The sequence below is a fragment of the Cupressus sempervirens genome, chromosome 7, assembly GCF_028749045.1.
Source record: "Cupressus sempervirens isolate cs-2001-9-10 chromosome 7, ASM2874904v1, whole genome shotgun sequence".
Lineage (NCBI taxonomy): Eukaryota > Viridiplantae > Streptophyta > Pinopsida > Cupressales > Cupressaceae > Cupressus > Cupressus sempervirens.
In genome coordinates this window covers 407338579-407345946 of record NC_143124.1, presented here as the reverse complement: position 1 = coordinate 407345946, position 7368 = coordinate 407338579, and positions in this window count along the sequence as shown.

The following is a 7368-nucleotide window of genomic DNA, read 5'->3' as shown; positions in this document are numbered from 1 at the left end:
TTTGGAGATTAGACAGGGATTTTAAAAAAATTATTTTCTAGGATACTTGTCGGATAGAATGATTGTCTCTCCAGATATCCATCCATACATATACGTGGCCACATTACCTTTATAGTGGGCCATGCATGAGAACACGCATGTTTATACTTAATCCCACCACCTCAACATCTAAGTTAAAAAGGACCAAACACAGATGATCCTCTCCACTTATGTGTGCAAAATCTCCTCTAGGAATTCACGAAAATTCCTAGCTTTAGCTCCTCCTTAATATCGCCCAACTAGGTAAATTGTGATTTCTCCATGGCCACTTCCTTTCAGTATTCTGGCGTTAATTAGGTTTGATTTAGTCTTCTGTGTGGATACTTCTATTCAATGGCATATGATAGTGTTGAATTAGTGCTAATAAAATCTGTATTTGCAACCCTCTATGCAATTTGATGACTCTATGAATTTAGAGCCATGTTGTTGTTCTATGTTATACGCTACACTATCTATAATTTTGGCCTGGAATACCTCATGAATTTCTACTTGGGCCATCTTCCCTCACATACTTTTCTCACTTTCCTTTTAAGATTTGAATGCATTCCAACGTTGGTTAGTGTCTTTTTTCATTGTTCCCGGTGAACTGTAACTGGAATTCTCCCCATGCATCCATCAATTGGTCCTTGCCTTGTGGTTTAAACTGTTCTTCATTGATTCAAGCCTCCTACCCTTGCTTCAGGTGCTTTTGGAGATATTTTACTTTGATTCACCTCCTATACTAATAGGAAATCAGTACCGCTTATTAGACGTTACACATCTGTGCAATCTCTACTACATCTTATATGTTTGGAATAAACTCTTGACTAAAATGTCGATGTTTTAATAATTTTGATGAAGAAAATAAAGAAAATCTATTCATGGGTAGGATTACTCTGAGACAATAATAATAATAATAATAATAAACTGTGATTTATTTCAATTTATTTTTAGAGACCTATGTGCTTGGAGCGATATAGAAGATTTAGGAAATTTATTTGGACAAATTGTATGTTGGATATTATTTTCTTACTTGTCAATATTAATTGTTCGATTTAGTTATCCCATTTATGACATTCAGACTGAACTAAATTTTTCTATTCATGAGTCGGATGATCTGATTGGGGTGATTGGTATAAGTATCGTGGTCTTCATGTAAAATTAATGCAAGATTCCCTTTTTTCTTGCTTTTCCTTTAAACTCCCAAAAAAATTGTTTTGAAGCCCATTTGGGGTAAGTGGTCGTACTGTCATGTCTATTCAAAAAAATTTCCCAATTTTTTTCCCAACAAAGTGAAAATAAATTTGGAATTTTGATTAACATACATGATTTCTTACTTTCTAACGTGTTTTATGATCTATGTTGACGATTGATTGATTTGTTTTGCTTTCTATTTAAAACATCAAATCAAATCAAATTTCATGGTTTCTTTCTTCAAATTTCATCATGATTGATTTCCTTCTTTCGTACATGATCGATTTCCTTCTTTCGTACAATCTCAAACATTTGATTTTTCCTCTTTCCTATTCCATTGTTGTTTCCTCTTCATGATGTCAAATATCTATATTATATATAACACAACAATAATAAAAATAGCAAAATTATTAAATTCAACTAGGAATAGATTACTACTATACATGGAAATAATTGTTTTTATTAATCGATTAAATTTATCATTTCTTTCTTTGATAGAATTACAACTATAATAACAATGATTGTTTATATCGGAAAATGCATACCTTTATCAAGCATTCCTTGATATCATCCTTTTCCATGGCTAGATGGAGGGAGATGCTTTAAATAGCATGTTTTGGGATTATAAAAACTTTTTCTACCACTTAGGGTGTAAATAAACTTGGCCACATGACCTTTCCAATAGACCATGCATGACAACATAAATGTCTATAGTAAACCCCGCCACCCCAACATCTTGTTAGAGTAAAGCATTGATTTAATCTCATTTATTAATTTCACTTTATTCCTTTTTTAAGATTTCCCTTTATGCATCTTTTGTGCATCTCTATTTAATAATTAATTAGTAATTATTAAATAGCTTTTCCTTTTAGGTTATCCTTTTGGGTTTTGATCTCCTTTTATAAGGATTGATCTCCTTTGTATTTGGTCATCTTTTCCATTTCTAAAACATACATTAACATATTTTTCAGAGTAAAACCCTTGCCTCCTCTTAATCTTCTATGACAATTTTTCACATACAGGTATTTGAAAGCTTTGTGGATTTGTTTTGACCAAATCTTTCATGGTATTAGAGCCAAATGTGATGCTACTTGTTCATTATTTGGAGAAAAAGGAGAACAAAGGTTTTACAGAATAGGTCTGGAGTATTTTTGGGTATTTGTTGAAAAAATAGAGGAGTTACCAATTTTTTGAGCAAGTTGAGGCTAAACAGACGTCACGGATGGATCTAGAAGGTGTCAAAACCCTTGTTTCCATATAAAATTTATCCAATTTGGATAACGTTGATCTGGGAGGCAAAATATTTTTTTCCAATAGGGCTGTATAGCCTTTGCATGAGTTACAAAGCAATTTTTTATTAAAAAAATAAAAAATAAAAAATAAAAAAGTGCAATTCACAATTTTTCGGCTCGTAGGATTTCTCTAGCACCAAAAACTCCTTATCCAGCAATGGCAGCAGTTAGCGTTCATTTTTTCTAGGCCCATGGGCTATCGCCCACTTGTAGCCGCCGCACTACCTTGGCATCACCTCTTCTCCACTTAGTGGCCATGCTCTACTCTGCCACTATGTTGAGCCACCAAAGCTCCACTCCATCACTGCTCGATGGTGGTGTTATTTTTCTTTTATTAAAAAAAATAATTTTTATTGCTTTTGGGGGGCCTTGTCTTTTTTTTGCAATATCTCTTGCATATGGGGTTCTTTTTCAGTTCCAAAAAAAGTGTTAGAAAGCTAATTTTGAGATGGAGATGATGCGCAAAGAATTTTTGGGATTTTTTTCTAGATTGATACCTATTTTGGCATTTGGGGGCATAAATTCTTTGTTATAGCTCCATTTTTCGATCTAAACAAAGCACTAGAAAGCTCTTTTCGAGCAGTTTCCATATTCTCATTCTTTTCACCAGTATTTGGTACTAGGTATTTTTTATTTGTATTTGAAGCTTTTTTGGTCTTATCTCATTTATGCAATCTATTTGTAAGTTGGGGTTCAGTTTATTGCATTGTGGGGGTCATTTTTATATTATTTTTTATTATTATATCAATATATCAGAAAAAAAAAACCATTTCTAAAACAATGGCCGAGACCACTTCCTCTCTAGAACTTTTGACTCCTCACAATTATCACACCTGGAAGACCTCAATGACTTGGCTTCTCTGGTCAAAAAGGTTGTGGTCATGTTTAGATGCAGCTCAACCTATTTTTTAGAGGCCTTTTGAGATCATGCAGCATCTAAACAAAATGGATGAGGCAATCAGATTGATTGCATTATAGGTATCAAATAGTTTACAGTTTCATCTAAACAAGTGTAATACTCCTCCGGATATGTGGGCCAAGCTCGAGGGCTTATTTGCTACTGTGAATGAGTTCAAGGTACTTCAAATAGAGATATAGCTTACATCACTTGTACTAGATTTCTTTTTGACTATTGATGACTTCTTGATGAAGTTTACTCAATAGAGATCCTTGTTGCAAGGTTGTGGAAAGGTGAAGACTGATACTGAGTGCATCTACTCGATTCTCTCAAAGCTTCGAGGGAATTTTTAGATATTTTCTTCCACATTCTATTCCACTAAAGATGCTTTGGGGAATTGATTTGTTATGCCTTCTTTTAAGGTCTTTTGTGATCGCTTGACTAGAAAGTAGTCAAAACTCACACAGTTGGATATTATGACTAGTTCTAAGACAAAGGCATTGGTAGCTTAGACATCTACAAGAAAGCTAAAGCAAAAACTAAAGCACAAGATAGATTTAGCAGGCAGTGAGAGTTCCTCCAAGCCTTATCCCAAATTAGATGCTTAGAAACCCTCTTAGAAGGGTAATACTTCTTCTAAGTTTGGTGAGCTTTCCTCCAAGACTAAGAAGTATACAGGTGTACCTTTAAGTTTTTGTGGCAAGGAAGGACATCCAATTTCCAAGTGTTGGAAACATCTTGAGGCATTAGAGGAGGCCATGTAGCAGTGCAACATTGCTTCTCTAAAGCCTCCACCTCCACCTATAGGGAAAGGACATGCTCTTTCTCCACACACATTATCTTCTCTAGCTCCTTGGATTCTTGATTCTGGAGGTTCGCATCATATGACACACTCACTGATTTGGTTATCTCACTTGCTCAGAGTGTTACTACATAGATTGCAGTTGGTGATTCTTCTCAGCTTTCAGTCACAGGTTCAAGAACTATCTCTTTAGATGGTGGTTCACCATAGGATGTTCTCTTGGTTCCAGCCATTTCTACAAACCTCATGTCTATCTTTCAGATTTTTCATTCAAGCTTTAGAAAGATAGCTGAGTTCTCAGCACATAATGTGGTTATTTGAGACCTCCATGATCCTAATTTGGTTGTTACTATAGGGAGTGTTGATCTTTAGTCTCACTTATATCAATTTGATGGCTTTGAGGGCTCTAATTCTATAGGTGTTTCTCTCATTGGTCATGTGGACACAGTGAGAAAACTTTGGCATGAGCATTTTGGCCATGTCAACTATAGATATTTAAAGCAGATGAGTACACAAGACCTAGTGATTGAATTACCTCAAATCTGATGGTGTGTGTCAAGGTTGTGCACTTGGAAAAAATCATAGATATCCTTTTCCAATAGGTCAATCCACACATGCTAAGGCACTATTGGAGTTTCTACACAATGATCTTATGTCATTTCCCACTCCATCTTTTTCAGGTGCGTGATATTTGCTCACCTTCATTGATGACTTCTCCAGACACACATGGGTGTACTTTTTGAAGTACAAGTCTGATGTCTTTGATTCATTTCAATTTTTTAAGACTTTTGTAGAGAAACAGTCTGATCTTTCAGTGAGGTGTATCTATACTGACAACGAGGGGGAATATGTGAAGTAGTCTTTCAAATATTTTTACACTAAGCATGGTTTACAACATCAATTTCTATGTTCCCTATACACCTCAGTGAAATGGGGTTGCTGATAGAAAGAATAGGACATTACAGGAGATGGCCAATAGTATGATACAACCTTGTGCTATGAGTTCTTCATTTTGGGCTGAGGCTATCAATTGTGCCAACTATATTCAGAATCGGATGCCTCATAAGACATTGTGACATAATACTCCTAAGGAGGCTTGGACTCATGTCAAGCCTGATGTTTCTACTTTCTACATTTTTGTTAGTGAGGCTTGGACATTTATTCCAAATGCTCAGTGGAAAGCCATGGAGAAGAAGAGCCAACCACTCATTTTTGTTGGCTCTTGTGAAGATGTGAAGGCTTACAGGTTATTTGATCCTAATTCTAGAGATGTATTATTTTGGCAGGATGTTCAGTTTGATGAGCATTATCCTTCTATAGATCCTCCATCTTTAGCTTCTTCTTCACTGCCTACTACCTCATCTACACCTCTATAGGATTATGCCTCCTCTAAGGAAGATCTTGAGATTGATCCCCCTTTGCCTCCTCCACTAGATTTTTGCAAGTGCCCAAGTGGGCTCATGATACTGTTGATGCAGCTAGACCTCTGGCAGGTGATCCTATAGATGTTTTTCATACTTGTTCTCATATTGCAAGAAGTGGCCTTTTGAGTCATGCTATTTCCATTGATCCTCATAATTTTTCATAGGCGATAGGACACTCAAAGTGGGATAGGGCTATGGATGAGGAGTATTCTTCTTTGATGAAGAATCACACATTGGATATGTGTACTCTTTCGAAAGGAAGAAAGTTGGTTTGGTGTCATTGGGTGTACCATACCAAGCATGTTGCAAATGGTTCTATTGATAGGTACAAGACATGTCTTGTTGCAAATGGTTTCAAACATGTTGAAGGTATTGATTACTCTGAGACCTTTCTCCCTATTTCCAAGATGACCTTTATTTACTGTGTACTCTCTCCAATAGCTTCACAGGGATGGACAGTTTTTTTAATGGATGCGAAGAGTGCCTTTTTGCATGGAGACCTTCATGAGGAGAGCTATATGGAGCAACCTCGTGGTTTTGTGAAGGACTCTTCATTGGTATGCTAGCTTTAGAGGTCTTTATATGGTCTCAAATAGGCCCCTAAAGCTTGGTATGAGAAGATGGATACCTTCTTGCTTGGTTCCTAGTTCACATGATATCATTCCAGTCCTACAGTTTACATTCAATGTCATGGGGCCGACTTATTGATACTTGTGCTTTATGTTGATGACCTCATCATCACAAGAAGCTCAGTCTTCATGATACAAGATGTTCAACAAGCATTGAGAGAGCAATTTGAGATGACAGATCTTGGACTTTGCACTATTTTTTGGCCCTACATGTTGTTTAGTCTTCAAATGGGATAGCCATACTCCAATAGAAGTAGGCTCTTGATATGCTTCAAAGATTTTGCATGCTTGATTGCAAGCCTGCCCCTACACCTCTTCAGTCAGGTGTTGTTTTTCCTGCCACTTCCTCTACTCTTATAGTGGATTCCACTCTATACATACAGCTTGTGGGTAGTTTGTTGGACTTGACACACACGTCCTAATATTTCCTTTGTGGTTGGACTTGTCTCTCGATTCTCCCATGATCCTCATGAGAGTCATTGGCAAGCATCCAAACATATCTTAAGGTATATTAGAGGTACATCATGTTATGGAATTCACTACATATTAGGAGATCCTCACATTGTTGGTTTCACAGATTTAGATTGGGCTAGTGATATTGATGATCGCAAGTCTACTTTTGGTTTTGTATTTTGTCTTGGTTCTGGTCCTATCACGTGGTCTTGCAGAAAGAAACATGCTCATGCATTATCATCTACTAAGGCAAAATACAGGGCATCTATATTGGCTACTTAGGAGGTTTTGTGGCTTTACTAGTTGATGATAGAGTTTGGATTTCCTCCTGATAGCCCCACCTTTCTGTGGTGTGTTAATCAAAGTGCTACACACATTTCACACAACCTAGTTGAGCATTAGCAAACCAAGCACATTGAGCTTCACATGCATTTCATTCAGCATCTCATTCAGGATGGTGCCTTGAGCTTGGAGTATATTCCAACTGCTAAGCAAGTTGTAGACATCTTCACTAAACCATTTGCATTCCCATGGTATCTCTAGCTACGTTCTATGCTTGGGGTGAAGAAACTTGTCCTTGGGGGGTCTCAGTGATGAGTCCCTCCTTCCTTCTTTTATTGCTATCTTATTTTGGAGTAGAGTTTTTCCCACTAGGTTT